The sequence below is a fragment of the Triticum aestivum genome, chromosome 5B (genome assembly GCF_018294505.1).
Source record: "Triticum aestivum cultivar Chinese Spring chromosome 5B, IWGSC CS RefSeq v2.1, whole genome shotgun sequence".
Lineage (NCBI taxonomy): Eukaryota > Viridiplantae > Streptophyta > Magnoliopsida > Poales > Poaceae > Triticum > Triticum aestivum.
In genome coordinates this window covers 506691238-506705790 of record NC_057807.1, presented here as the reverse complement: position 1 = coordinate 506705790, position 14553 = coordinate 506691238, and the positions used below count along the sequence as shown (strand labels likewise).

General features: G+C 40.6%; 1 long non-coding RNA gene across 1 annotated transcript; it reads right to left on the bottom strand.

The window, feature by feature from the left end:
- Nucleotides 1–11827: 11827 nt before the first annotated feature.
- Nucleotides 11828–13349, bottom strand: LOC123116635 (uncharacterized). The gene is made up of 3 exons (XR_006457136.1): nucleotides 13053–13349; nucleotides 12501–12803; nucleotides 11828–12054 (listed from the first exon to the last, which is right to left on the bottom strand). It is a non-coding gene; the product is annotated as an uncharacterized lncRNA (long non-coding RNA).
- Nucleotides 13350–14553: the final 1204 nt, after the last annotated feature.

Sequence of the window (14553 nt, the reverse complement as noted above, 5' to 3'; positions counted from 1 at the left end):
GGGGTGCTTGAAAGAGCTTCAGATAGGCATCCATGGCCTCCGGAGACACGCGCTCTTCAGCCTTGATCACGCCTAGGCCACGAAGCAGAACATTTTGCGCCCTCTCGACCGGCCCCATGCGAGTCCCTTCATTCATCTTGTGTAGCCGTTCACTCCTGCGTGGGGTGAAGCCGGGCGGCAGGGTCTTCTTGCGCCGGACAGGGGCCAAGGCCGTCGGACGCTGCCCCAGGATAGACGGCCTGGGGGAGGCTCCGAGCCCTGCCAACAGTGTATCCTGCACCGACAGGGGTCCAGCCACCCCCGCACGTCCCGTTGATGCGGATAGCGGCGGAAGGAGCTGGTGCGGCATCAGAGGGACTGCAAATGGCGTGCTCACCGTGCCCTCCTGCTCACCAGACCTTACCTCCTGCAAGTCCGGCATCTTGAGTGGCGGCAGAGCAGCCTCCAGGCCCAACGGAAGTGAATGTTCCGAAGCCTGATTGTCTTCTGGCCTGCCATCCCCCTCGCTCTCCGCTAGACTAAACGAGAGACGCCGAGGGGATGGGCCGCACCTCCCGTAGCCGAACCCATGATCCGGTGTTCTCCCCAGCGCCGCAGATCCCACCGTTGTGGACGCCGCCAGAGAGCGACCGCAAGGGGTGTCCACCCACGCCGCCGAGCCGACCGCTGTGGAAGCCGCCGAAGGAGACCCAGAGGAGCGCGGGTCGACAGAGATTGCCGCGGGCCTGACCGGGCTCGAACCCATGGAGGGGCTCGCCCGCACCGGAGAGCCAGGTTCCAATCCTCCAGCTGGAATGAGGAGCCCGTTCATCCGCCGGCTGCCCCAATCCCCAGCTATACCGAGGCCACCCGGGCCACCAAAGGGGTGACCACCCGAGCGAATAGCGTTGCCCCGGCCCTCGCTGTCGATCCGCCCTCTGAAACAGCTTCTTGAGTAATCATGCCTCCTTGTGAGGTCTTCATCGTCCTCCGGCTCATAGTTCGGGCGAAGCGCCATGAACGGCACCGTGTGGTCCACCACATCCAGCACATGAATGGTAAGTGGATGAATCGGAGTACGGCGCTCAGTTGGTGGCGCCGGCGGCGGAGGCGCAAAAGGCCAGTCCTCGTCCACCATATTGGGCAAACCCACCGGCTCGGGGATCTCCAGATCATACACCTTCGGAATGCCGGATGGATTGCGCATCCAAGCAGTGACATCAACCTGCCAGCGATCATCTTGCGGCAGCACCTCCACCAGTTGGCCTTGAAGATTATTGATGAGCTGGCTCAGCGTCTCCCACTCCCAGCCACTCGCTGGCAGTCCCTCAATTCCCAGCTCGCAGAAGAACTCGAGCTTGCCACTGGATGCTTGGGCGCACCGGTGCCAGCGCTGGAACGCGATTTGCGCCCCCGCACACCGGATCCGGCCGGTCTGCGCCCCCGCACACTGATGGCGATTCAACAATTGTCAAATACGCGTTCAACAATTTTAATACCTATTCAACATTTTTCAAATATTTGTTCAACATTTTTAATACTTATTCAGTATTTTCAAATACTTGTTCAACATTTTTCATATACTCGCTCAACATTTTTTACTACCCATTCAACATTTTTCATATACTTGGTCAACATTTTAAATAATTGTTCAACATCTTTCATCTATATCTATACTACTATATAGTGTATCAGTTTTGAAAATTTGAACATGGACTTAGGAAGCAATTTCAGCCGTCGATGGGGTCAATCCTATGGTCCAGATTGCGTGGATTTGCGTCTACAGTGTCCACCATGTAGCTGCATGTTCATTCTGGAGAAATCTAGGTCCTCCTCAATTATTTATTGCAAGACGTCGCCTTTCTGCACTGCAAGGTCAGGCCACGTAGATAGAAGGACGCCGTCCAGCCATGGACCTGCAGCGCAGCAAACCGCAGTCACGCCAGAGTGCCAGACTTTTGGTCCTGTACTCCCATGTCTATCCTTCTCTTTAGAGTGTGTCAAGTACGGGTAGCTTTCCATGTGTCCCAAGCCATCACATGATTTTATACTAGCCTAACTTTGCATCCCGTCCGTCCCTGAAATTGCATTTTGTTTTTACGGAATACGACATATATGGTAGTACAATGGTTAAGTCATCTTATGATTAGAGTATCACACTGCACAAATATACGAGATGGTCAACATTTATGTGTTACCAAGTTTTGCGACCAGGAAAATATTTTTCTTCCAAGAAAAAAAGTGAAATTAGGATAGCTGTCATGATAACTTTACATACAAACAGAACATAATTGTTGATTTGTTAGACTTTTCAAGGACTTCTTTTTTGAAGAAAAAAAATCAGCATGGAAGATTTGTTTTTACGAATTGAACTTTGCACGTGCTGTGCACGTACCCGCGTACTAGTATATATAATGTTACTATTCATCACCCTGGGTGCAGAATAAGTTATTCTTCACTCAAGGTAATCTTACGATCGTTTCATAAATAAATTACATTTGAAATACAAATAGTTGCATTCATAGTGATTCACTACGTAAAATTTGGCACAAGAAAACAAAAATATAGGTCATAAGATAAGAAAAATGGCATTTTATGTATAATTTACACTATGTTTTACATTTGTATTTTTACGTAACATGAAATATTTTTTTTGGTGATTATATATTCTCTTAGATTCTCTTTTTACGTCTCAAATAAGACAAAAATTTATAGAACGTAAAATTATGGTGGATTGACATGAAAATAAAGGGGGACGCGGGTTGGGGGGTGTGAAGAACAACTATTCGTCACCCAAGATGACAAATAGTCAATGTATGTATGTAGAATAATTTAAAGTACAAAGAAAATATATATGTATGTATGTATGTAGAATAATTTAAAGTATAAAAAAAGTACAAAAGAATAAAAAATGAGAACAGAAAACAGACAAAAACCAAAAAAAAAAACAGGCTGTGGTGCCCACGCGACTAGGCCGGCGCGACGTGAGCGCATCCCCTCCTCTCGCGTAACGTGAGGAATAGGGGCGCCCCGCTTAATGCGAGAAATAGCGTTCACGCAAAACTACTGCACTAGCCCACTCCTTTGCGCCCGAAAACAGACCGTGTTATTTTTGACTTTAACCTCTACCTGGATCCCTTCTGTTTTGGGGCCCATCTAATTGAGCACCTAATTGGCAATTTTTTGTTTATAAAACCCTATTTGGCGCTCTCGATGTCAAACAACGGCGTTATGCACAAAGAGCATTGTGGTGGACATGCGTTATATAACGTCGAGCACTGAGAGTGTTGATGCGAGTTTCCTTCTGTTTCGTTTTTCCTTTTCTTTTTTTAGCCGGATTTTTTTAAAACAAATAGCTGGATATTTTATGAAAAAGTAATACTGATAAGATAACAAATATGAAGAAGTTTTACAAAAATTGTAAATTTCGAAAAAGTTATCAGATTAAAAAGTGTTCATGTTTCCAAAGAAGTTCTCAAAAAGTAAACACCTTCTTGAAATAAAAAATGTTTTCTAAAACAATAGTTGTTTTCACATTTTAAAAATTCTTCTAAAATATTTTTTTATCAAATACTAAAATGTTCTAAAAATCAAAAAATATTTTTGCAATAGAAAACTTTGGATTCGACAAAATGTTCTTAACAAAATAAATGACCTGGAATACTGTAAGTTCTCAAAAATTAAATAAAGTCCCCGAATGTGAAAAAAATTATTGAGTACTATTTTTTTCATTTTTTTATTATTTAGAAACATAGTACAAATGCAGACCCTCACAAACATGTGCAAAAATAAAAATGTTCACGAATTTAAACAAATGTTATGTTATATTTTAAAAATGTTCTAAGAAATTAAAAAATGTCTAGAATATATATGTTAAAACAATTTTTCGTATAAAATTTAAATGTTTTGAAATTTCAACTTTGTAATAAAGTTTTCCAATAACACGATCATTTCTTTAAATTGGCGAACAATTTTGGAAAACATGAATGCCTCGTTTGGTAGAAGTGGATCGGGGGATGGGGGCAAAGGATTTCCTTGCGTGGCAAACCTCGCAAAACCTCGAGGGTCCATTTGGTACGCAAGGATTTCATGGCCGAACCCCTCCGACTCTTCCTCAAGATGCCGTCGCTCGACGCCGGCGTACCTCCTCCAGCATACTAGACTTTTCCCCGGCCGTAAATCCTCGCCTCCCCTCCTTTCACCTCGTCGTCTAGGTTTCTACCATCCGCCCGGCCATGGTTGCCGCCTCGTCTTCCCCAGTGAGCTCGCCAAGCACGACGCCTCAGAGGGCACCAAGGCTGTCACCAAGTTCACCTCCTCGTAGACGGATGATGTGTCGCTTGCTGTGACAGATGTAGTTGGCTGTAGTTATCTCCTCTTAGTCATTGTTGACTTTGCTTATGTATCTTCAAGTAGTGGTAGTAGTCGTCATTTGTGTGTTGGATGATTACTAATGCTTTGTTGGCTAGTTGGTTGTGAGAACTGAAGTTGATGATCTATCTAAATGTTAATGTTGGAAGAAGCATTATTACTGAATTTCATGGGAATTGTTGAATGCTTGTTGACGCCTCATTGGTAGTGAGAACTGAACTCTGTCGTGTGAACAGAGATTCCGAAATAGCTATGCATTTTTATTGGTGATTTTGATTTTTACTAGGTGCTTAACATAATCTCTGTCATGTTTGAGCCATTTTGTAACAATGCAAGTAATGTTTGTGCCATCATTTTAATAGCTATACCCGACATCATGTGTGGCTGTGCTTGATGAATTTAGGATGGTTATATGATTTTTGATCCAACCTATTTTGCACTGATGTGTGCTAGTTTACCATACATTAGTTCATTAGTTAGTTCATTGGTGCTGGAACTAGCTAGAACTAAGGGTGAGAATAAACAAATTGTTGACTTAGTTATTCTTCTGTAGTGTCATGGGCCTTGGGTGTTATTTTTGTTCTAGTTTAATTTATGGCAACATTTGTCTTATTTATGGCAACCTTGGTTCTTCACTCTCAGATTATATATGTCATCTACTCTAGTCTACAAGTATTATCTTCCGCGCATTCATTATTTAGTTCTTCACTCTCGGATTGCATAAATACAATACGAAAATTTGTTAAACAACTAAGCAAGGAAAATTTGTTTATAGTTTCATCTAGCTAGCTAACTAACTTGGCCCATTTCCGTTGAACTAAATCTACATAATGGACCTTGCTAACTTGTTCTCCCTCAATGAACTTTATAGCCTCTTCCACGCCTCGCAACCATGAGCCTTCTCCACGCCTCGCAACCATCAACCTCCTTAACCCCGACCGAAGAGCTGGCCTTTTCCCCAGTAAGATGCAACTTTTGGTTGATTCGCCACGAGTGTTGGTGGAATAATGCAATAGGGATGTTTGTACTCTCATGAACCTAGTGTCACTATCATGTATCCCTTCCTAATTTGTTGTAGTGCTGCTTGTCTTAGTAATCTAAGTTGCTAGGTGTTTTTGTTGTTTATTGAATCTTGGTGGTTGAGTTCTTGATCCATGGGTGGTCTTGATTCGTGTGTGCAAGGGATGTAACTGATTCATCAGTACATGTGTGTGCTCACAAGGTCCTCCATCTCCCCTTATCCTGCTTGTTTGAACCAATCTTGTACTATTACAATATTCTCTTGCATCCGGACATTAGTCTATATGTAACTTGAGTCATTGATACCCACTGTACAAATAGTGCACTAGTGATTATTTTGGTCACTATGGATGTGCCATCTGATGTTCAGTTTGGTGCATTAGAATGCCACTCAAATTTCTATGTTTAACTTCCTAGCCGTAATAGTGATTATTTTGGTCATAGAAGGGTCATAGCTGGAATCATAAGTTCAGTTTAGCAAATAGTACACTAGTTCAGTTTACCAGCACCAATCACTGTTCAAGTTCGTGTGGTGTTTCCTGGTTGTTGTTCAAGTTCAGTATGAATCTGCTGTTTGAATTGCATAGCATAAAATTCAAATTTATAGTACTATTTGAATATGATGTTTGAATCTGTTGTTCAAGTTCATGTGGTGCTACTACTATTTGTTTTCATGAGATATGAAGTACTAAAAAATGTTGTTGTTATTTCCTGCTGAATAAATAAGCTGCATCCCTTCCCATTCGAGAAATAGGAGACTAATGTTGAGCTACTGACAAATCTAGTTCTCTTGTCTCTCTCTCATGTGGTGTGAATGCCTGCCATATCTTATACTCCCTCCATCCCGACTTACTTGTCTAGTACTATTTTTAGTGCTAGATACATCAGTTGTAGCGATAAGTAACTCCAGACGGAGGAAGTAGTAGGTACTTTTGGCATAATCGTTTTGTTGGCTAATTGAATCCTGGTAATTTTTTGGGTGTGAGCATGTTATTGATGTGAACGATAACTTCTAGTCATTGCATCTGTGTATATTATCATGTTATAATTCGATGGCTTCTAGTCGTTTGTCCATCTATGTGTTTTGTCTGACTTGTAGGCTTATTTAAAAAGCTCATCTTTTTCTGTTTTACCAGGTTCTCACGCAACCAGAGATGCAAGATTGAACAAGCTGGACAAACCTTTGTCCTTTAAAAAACTAGATGGTACTGACATCGTAAGAGCAATTCATCTGTATGACAACACCATTCTCAGCCTTGCTTGGTCTGTAAAAATATAACCGATATTGAGCTATAGCATAAGTACCCTGTATTGCATTATGTTTGTTGATGTGAAAGATCATGTTGCTATGAGATATTTTTGGTTCCAAGTTATGCTGCTTTGAGAGATTATGTTGTTGTGATGTGACTGCAAAATTATGTGATGAAATATTGATTCCAACTCAAGCAAAATTATGTTCTTACTGTGAAGAACTGCTGCAAAATTATTCCCATGTAGCAATTTTCATCTGTCATATTTTTATTAGGTGGACATTTACAATTTTGTAGCAAGGTTGTCTTGCTATGATGCTATTTAACTTGTCAAGATTGGATTATTAACTGTTTTGCACCATTTTACCTCAATATGGCAATCCTTCCTTGTCAAACAATGTTTTATATGGAGGGGATTGTACTTCGAGGAGGATTTGAGGTTTCAAGGGGATATGAGGGGATTGGATGGAAGAGGGGGATTCACAAAATCCCCTAAAATCCCCACCTCCCAAAATCTCGACAATCCACTTCTACCAAACGAGGCCGAAAGGAGTTTCAAACATTTTTCCAAGATTTTATTAAACGTGATTTTTTTTCAAATTGTGAAAGTTTTCCAAATTTTTGAACGTTTTGGTCAACATACTAACTTAAACAAAATCAAACAGTGTTGGAAAATTTTGCGCCGGTTATAGGCTATTTCCCCTCTAGGGGTGCCCATTTTCTCTCTTTTTCCTGTTTAAACCTCCAAAAAACATGTGCACAACGTGATTTAAAATCCACACCTCCCGGTTTAGAATCGGACACAGTAACCAAATGGGTCACCTCACCTGATATGTGTAATTTGCTTTTTTTTTTTCAAATACAACGCTTAAAAAACGCAATGATTTGCCTGCCGATATATTTTTGGTTTCGTTTGATCAAATATGTTTTCTTTTTCTCTTGCACACTGTTTTCCTTTGAAAAAAAATTGTGACTTTTTTAAATCATGAACTTTTACTAAATTCATGAACATTTTCTTAAATATGCGGGATAAAAAATCAAATCCATGAACTTTTTCCCAATATGTGAACTATTTTTCAAATGCATGAATATTTTTCAAATCCACAATTTTTTTTGAACTTCTATGATCCTTTTTTTTTCAAAAAGCGTGAACTTTCTTCAAATTCATGATTTTCATAAAGTTGATGATTTTGTTTTCAAAATCACCGTCGACTATTTTCAATCAGCGAGTATTTTTCGAAATCCGTGACTTCCCCAAAATCATGATTTATTTTTGCAAAATCGATATATTTTTTATAGAACCCATGACCTTATTTTTTTGAATAAATCGATGATACGCAAACTTTTTAAATGACCGTGAACTTTTTCGAATTCGTGAATCTTTTTCAAAATTCTGAAAAAAATTGAAACTCATGAACACTTTCAAGAAGTTTATGAAATCTGATTTTTTTATTTACGATCTTTTTTATTTTTTGGATTTTTTTACCTTTCTCAAAGTCAATTGTTGACCGGTCAATTAGTCAACTGTCGACTGGCCAGCCCTGACCGAGCGAACGAGGAAGGGTTCCTATTTTTAGAAGAATCGGAATGATTCCTAGAAGGGCGACCACATCACGCATGTAATTGGGGCTGCCTACAATGCAGACGCGTGGGTGTCGTTTCTCCTGGCCGGTTCTTAAGGCACCTACTAAATGGTTGACGTCTATTTGGCGCCTTAAGCACTTGTTAATGTGTTTCTGTAGCTGCGTTAAAGGTTTTTTTGTTGCAAACAATGCACTACCCCTCCTACCATTTTATTTCCCCTTTTTCCTTTCTGTTTTTTCTAAGCTGGTTTTTTTTTCTTTTCCTGTTTCATTCTTTTTTTTTCTGATTTTTTCAAACGCATGAACTTTCAGCCGCGAATGTTATATTTTATATTTTTTGCTAAAACCAATTAGTGAACCTTTACAAATTTTGGCTAAATTTTTAGTTAGCCTTTACAAATCTCATGAACCTTTTCAAATCTCATCATTTTTATTTCAAATTTCATTGTTTTTATTTCAAATTTCATGAACAAATTCATTTTTTAATTATCTTTACCAAATTTATGAACTTTTTTCAAATCCAAATTCTCTTCTAGTTTTACGAATTTTTTAGATTCTTTTTTTTACAAAAGTCAATAGGATCCTAATCAATGGTTGACGCGTGAACGGTTGAATGTTCAACGACTGACCAGTCAACTATCACGGAGCGAACGAAGGGAGAGTGCAACTGAGCAATCTCTTTGTTTTTTCACGTGCTGTGGAAAGTGTGACCCGAACGAACGAAGGGAGAGTGCTTGTTGGTCAGGCCCAGGTGAGTCGCGCGTGAGCCCCAGGAAAGGTAGGTTGGGCTAAAGGTGGTGGCGAGGAGCTCCCGACTATGAGGCTCTCAAATAGGAAACACCTCGAAGTGATACCGAGAATTGTCTCGCCTCAACCGATGCATTAGTGGCACAGCCCGGTTACACGCTTATCTATTCCTTTCGTTTTGAGTTTCCATTTTTTTCTGCTTTATTTTTGAAGTATTCTAATTATATATCGAAGTTTTACGTTGCTTAAATTTTTAAAAGTGTTCACCGTGCATTAAAAAATGTTAACACAGTGTAAAAATGTATATATGCAAGTTTAAAAAAGGACCGTGATATTTGGCACACGTGTGCCACATAGCTAAAACTACCACACACCTCCTCTTTCCTCTTTAATTACATGCATAATTGCATTACTAGAATGAATCACCTTTTTTCACGTGCATTCATTACTCTAATTACATGCATGCACTAGAAGACAAAAAAGTTGATCTCATCCTAGATTCTCCTTATTCCGAAAACTCAAAATGTTTTGTAGCTCAAACCATCAATCTGATGGAAAGATCGTTTTGACATAAAAGACTCGTCGCGACGAGATCTTCAAAACTAGATCCCATGTTGGTATGTTCCGACGATTTTTTTTTCAGATCAAAAGTTACCACGCCTCGGCTACATAAGTTATCACACATGTAGTATGCAACTTACCGTGGTATTTTCACATAAATTACCAAAGGAATAAACATTGTTCTCACACCTTCTCCACATGCATATGTATGTATGCACTAGAGCAAAAAAAAGTTGATGTCATCTTAGATTCTTCTTATTCCCAAATTCTAAATGTTTTGTAGCTCAAACCATCGATCTGATGCAAAATCGTTATCACATAAATGATTCGTCGCCACGAGATCTTCAGACCTATATCCCATGTTGGTACGCATGTTTCGACGACTTCTTTTTTTTGGGTCAAAAGTTAACATGCCTCGGGTACATAAATTACCAACGCTGTAGTATGTAATTCCCCGTGGTATTTATACATAAGTTACTCGGGTTATATTTTTCAGCAATTTTTCCCACTTGGTCAAAAGTTACATCGGTGTTTGTACTTAAGTTATCAGGAATGTAATTCGTGTATTACCGTGCTATAATCACATAAGTTATCAGGGGGAGGGGGTTATGTTTTCAACAACTTTTTCTCTCCTTGGTCAAAGTTACCGCAATATTTGTACGTAAGTTATCAGGTACACGGTTCTTTAATTACTAAATTCTTCTTATTTTGAAAATTTAAAATATTTTGTAGCTCAAACCGTTGGTCTGATGAAAAATCCGTTTTGACATAAAAGATTTGCCGCGACGAGATCTTCGAAATTAGATCCTATGTTGGTATGTTCCGATAACTTTTTTTTCAGGTCAAAAGTTACCACGCATCGGTGACATAAGTTACCATGGCTGTGGATGCAACTTATCGTGCTATTTTCATATAAGTTACCGGAGGGTAGTTCTCCCACCTTCTCCACATGCACATGCGTGTATGCAATAGAGGACAAAAAAGTTGATGTCATCCTAAATTCTTTTTATTCTAAAAATTCAAAATGTTTTGTAGCCCAAACCCTTTGTCCGACGCAAAAACCATTTTCATATAAAAGATTCGTCGTGCCGAGATCTTTGAAACTAGATCTCATGTTGGTATGGTTTGATGATTTTTTTTCGAATCAAATGTTACCACGCCTGGGCTACATAAGTTATTGGGGGTCATGTTTTTCAACAACTTTTCTCCCCTTGGTAAAAAGTTACTGCGGTGTTTGTACGTAAGTTGTTGGGTATGCGATTCTTATATTACTATGTTATTTTCACATAAGTTATGAGTGGTGTTTTTCCATAATTGTTTTTCCTTGTTGATTAAAGTTGCCATAATGTTTTTATGTAAGTTACAGGTATGCGGTCCATAAATTATCAAATTATTTTCACATAACTTATGGGGGGTGGGGGGTGTTTTCAACAACTTCTTTATCTCATTGGTCAAAGTTATCGTGTTGTTTGTATGTAACTTCTCAAGTATGTGGTTGGTTTATTACCATGCTATTTTCATATAAGTTATAAGGGTATGTTTTTAGCAACTTTTCCCCCTCCTTGGTCAAATTTTTGATGATGTTTGTACGTAAATTATCAGGTTCACGATGCTTAAAATATCATGTTATTTACACAGAAGTTATCGGGTATGTTTCATCAACTTTTTTCCCATGGGTAAGTTACTGCGGTATTTTTGACGTAAGTTATCAGGTCCGTGGTGTGTATATGACCATTCTACTTACATAGAAGTTACCAGGGGTATGTTTCAAAAAATTTGTTGCTCGACTCCAAGTTACCATGGTGTTTTCACCTAAGTTATCAGGTCTGCGGTGTGTATTTATCATCCTATTTACACAGAAGTTATCGAGGGTATTTTTTCAACAATTAGTTTCCACATGGTCAAAGCTACTGCAATGCTTGTACCTAAGCTATCAGGTATGTGGTGTGCATATTACCGTATTATTTACATAGAAATTACCTGGGGATCTTTTCAACAATTTTCTTTCCCATTTTTCAAAGTTACCATGGTGTTTTCACCTAAGTTATCAGGTCTGTAGTGCATATATTGTCATGCTACTTACATAGAATTTATCATGGGTATGTTTTCAGGAACTTTTTTCTTGGGTCCAAAATACCAAGAAATCATCGGAGGTATTTTCAACATCTTTTCCCTCCGACTTAAATTTACCGCGGTGTTTGTACGTAAGTTATGTAGTTTGTGGTGCGTATATTACCAATGCTATGTACACAAAAAAACCAAGGTTATGTTTTTCAACAACCTTTGATGCGCATATTCAAGAGAGAAACATATAAACCCAGATTTGTGGATGCCATTGATCTTGTTAATATATCTGTGCTAAGCATGCAAATACAATATAACAAGAAAAGCATAATGAATTCCCTCATCTGATATACATATAGCTGTACTCTTACTTGTTTCCTTCGGATCAATATTATATGAAGAAGTGATCTTCTTCAGCGCCTCTAGAGGGGAAGCACAAAAACTTGCGTTGTCCAAATTTGGAAGAAAACTACCTGCATCTGAAATAAGAGTAAAAGGGTCATACTAAGAAATATCAAGAGGTTAAAAATACGGCAGGCATTCAGCTTCATGATGAAGCATGCATCATTAATAAAACACCATGCAGAACAAAATAAGACACAAAAAGCGCATTGTAGAAGTGCATCTGTTAAATAATACCATTGTTGAGTTTACATTTATGATTTAGCCAAAGAGCAGCTCGCTAGTTCTAATGCATAGCTAGATGAGCATTGTTCTCAAGTTTCTTCTATTCCTGAAGGAAACCAGATCTATTGTTGTTGGGTTCATGTACTTGAAATTTTCTATCTGACTAGAGTGACATTGGTCAGCCTACTCGACCAGATTCTCTGGCATTGTGCTAGAAGAGGAGCAGGATCAACCACAGAAAAAAAATCATGTGTAGTAAGTTCACTTCGAAGACTGCAAAACATGTACAGCAACTCACTTTCAGGGCCATTGCGGTGACTGACTGGAGCTGCCGAATTGTTCAGGCTTAGGATGTCAAGCGATCGAGGTGCCTGATCACCAACAGCTTGGCCGCCTGCGCCATCTGTGCCATCCTGGTTCTGCAGCCCTGCCGTCTGCTGCTGCCGCTTCTTTTGTTCAAAGTACTACCTCTGCCTGCCCACCATGCTTGTTCCGATAGTCAGTCACAGCGACATGAGAACACTAACTGTGCCGAAGCAACTTTCACAGCTTGAAATCGGTGAGCCTAACAAGGTTACCTGCTCTGTGTCGATTTCCTGGACTGCGCTCATTTCAAGCACCAACACGCCCAACGCAAAGCCGTCAGATCCCCAAAAATGAATCAAATGTTAGCAATTCGTTACGAAATACACTGCTGCATGCTATGATTATTAGGTCAGCCAGCAGCCGCCGTTGCAATTGCGGCGCAGAAACTACCCAAATACAGATTTCAAACAAAAACAACCCGAATCATGCTAAATCCCCAAATTAAGCGCGGCGTAAACGGGGGGTGGGGGATCCGAGAACTCACGGCATACACCTGCCTCATGGAGCCTCCCGTCCACTGCAGCATCGCGGGAAAGCGGCCGAGCTACCTCCCCGGGTGGCACGAGGAGGGAGGGAGGGCGCGTAGGGCGCGGAGGCGGAGAGAGGGGCGCGCAGGCGGCTGGCGCGGAGGGAGAGTGGCGGCGCCGCGGCGGGGAGTAGTCGGTTGGGGATGCGGCGTCGAGGCCGCGGCGCCGCAGGCGAGCGGCGACGGGGAGGTGGCGTCGGGTTTTGGGAGCAGGAGCAGCGCGAGCACGGCAAGAGGAGGAGCACGCGGAAGAGAAAATGGGAAGAGTCGGGGAGCGTGGCGCCTTGGCACTCCCACTCGGCATCGGGTGGGAGACGGTTCGAGCGAAGCTGGCGACAGAGCGATGGCCCACACACCAGCGACAGACAAAATAAAACTGCTCGCTGGAACGTTTCTCGTGCGTCGGATTTGAAATGGACGTCATCCGGGTGGTGTGGCGAATTTGCAATAGGGCACAGGGTTGCCAAATACATTTTTCATTTAAAAAAATGTTAGTACTATTAAAAAACATGTCCATGGCATCTAAAAAAGGTTGACACATTACACGAAAATGTTCATGACATTTTTCGGAGTATAAACCAAGTGGGATGTTCTAAAACCCGTCTTAAGAACTTCCAAAAACCGCCATAATGGTCCGGCAAACTAAAGTGACCACGCAGGCAGCACCAGAGGCAAGGTGGAGCTATATCTCGCAATAAGCGAGAAATAGTTCCCGCGGTGTAAATGCGCAAAACAAAATGCCAATGCTATATGTTTGTTGGGCCATACCTCATTAGGCGTTATCGTCTTATCAGTTGCCGGTATGCACTGTTTACTGCCTCTTGTAGCTGGCCCGGCCCAATAGGAGTTGTGTTGTTGGTTTCGTCCAGTGCACTGTATAGTGACTGTTTAGACTGTTTAGGCCCATTTAGTAATTCTTTGTGATCTAATAATTTCCGACAGTTATATAAACTAGCATATATCATCTAAAATCAACTGTTGCTCGGATTGCAAAGTGTTCTATGTGGAACTTAATCAGAAAAATGTGTAGATCATGATTATGCCATTTGCAACCATGTTTGGATGGTTTGCCATGTTGTTAGGATATAATTTGCCGTTGTGCACTAGTTAACTTGCCTAATTAATCCTAGGTCATAATTAAATAATTAAATATGTGATGTTGATTGCCATGGTTCATAGATTATAATATGTCATTATTATGCATGGCTGCATCAACACAGAAATTGGGATTGCACCATAATTAGTCGTTCTGATGTTATGAAATAATTGGAAATGCATCTATGGTGCTTCCTATTCCATCTACATTGCTTAGTTAGTGTTAGATCCACCTGATCCATCTTATGCCATGTCATCCATGTTAATCAGCCCTATAAATGTGATGCTCATGTAAATCCACCTAAACTATTATGTTATGAAATAATTGTTGCATTAATTTAGTTAGTATTAGATCCACCCAAAC